Source organism: Arachis stenosperma, chromosome 2 (assembly GCF_014773155.1).
Source record: "Arachis stenosperma cultivar V10309 chromosome 2, arast.V10309.gnm1.PFL2, whole genome shotgun sequence".
Classification (NCBI taxonomy): Eukaryota; Viridiplantae; Streptophyta; class Magnoliopsida; order Fabales; family Fabaceae; genus Arachis; species Arachis stenosperma.
Window position 1 is genome coordinate 25920832 of NC_080378.1, and position 1281 is coordinate 25922112.

A 1281-nucleotide genomic window follows, 5' to 3' on the forward strand; every position below is an offset into this window, starting at 1 on the left:
TCTTGTTCTCTTCTCTTTCATATGAGCAGGAGCAGAGACAAAGGCATTCTTGTTGAAGCTGATCCTGAACCTGAAAGGACCTTGAAGCGAAAGCTAAGAGAAGCTAAGGCACAATTCTCTATAGAGGACCTAACAGAAATCTTCAAAGAAGAAGAAGAAATGGCAGCCGAAAACAACAACAATGCAAACAATGCAAGGAAGGTGCTGGGTGACTTTACTGCACCTACTCCCGACTTCTATGGGAGAAGCATCTCTATCCCTGCCATTGGAGCAAACAACTTTGAGCTTAAGCCTCAATTAGTTTCTCTAATGCAACAGAATTGCAAGTTCCACGGACTTCCATTGGAAGATCCTCATCAGTTTTTAGCTGAGTTCTTGCAAATCTGTGACACTGTCAAGACTAATGGGGTTGACCCTGAGGTCTACAGACTTATGCTATTCCCTTTTGCTGTCAGAGACAGAGCTAGGACATGGTTGGATTCACAACCCAAAGAAAGCCTGGACTCATGGGAAAAGCTAGTCAATGCCTTCTTAGCAAAGTTCTTTCCACCTCAAAAATTGAGTAAGCTTAGAGTAGAAGTCCAAACCTTCAGACAAAAGGATGGAGAATCCCTCTATGAAGCTTGGGAAAGATACAAACAATTGATCAGAAAATGTCCTTCTGACATGCTTTCTGAATGGAGCATCATAGGTATTTTCTATGATGGTCTCTCTGAACTGTCCAAGATGTCTTTGGATAGCTCTGCTGGAGGATCTCTTCATTTGAAGAAGACGCCTACAGAAGCTCAAGAGCTAATTGAAATGGTTGCAAATAACCAATTCATGTACACTTCTGAAAGGAATCCTGTGAACAATAGGGCAAATCAGAAGAAAGGAGTTCTTGAGATTGATACTCTGAATGCCATTCTGGCTCAGAACAAGATATTGACTCAACAAGTCAATTTGATCTCTCAAAGTCTGTCTGGAATGCAAAATGCACCAAGCAGTACTAAGGACGCTTCATCTGAAGAAGAAGCCTATGATCCTGAGAACCCTTCAATGGAAGAGGTGAATTACCTAGGAGAACCCTATGGAAACACCTATAATTCTTCATGGAGAAATCACCCAAATTTCTCATGGAAGAATCAAGAAAGACCTCAACAAGGTTTTAACAACAATAATGGTGGAAGAAACAGGTTTAGCAATGGCAAGCCTTTTCCATCATCTTCTCAGCAACAGACAGAGAATTCTAAGCAGAACCCCTCTGACTTAGCAACCATGGTCTCTGATCTAATCAAAACC

The 1281-nt window shown here is 41.5% G+C and overlaps 1 non-coding gene across 1 annotated transcript; it reads right to left on the bottom strand.

The window, feature by feature from the left end:
* Positions 1–564: 564 nt before the first annotated feature.
* LOC130964959 (small nucleolar RNA R71) lies at positions 565–672 on the bottom strand. The gene has a single exon (XR_009081021.1). It is a non-coding gene; the product is annotated as a small nucleolar RNA R71 (small nucleolar RNA).
* Between the last annotated feature and the right edge of the window lie 609 nt (positions 673–1281).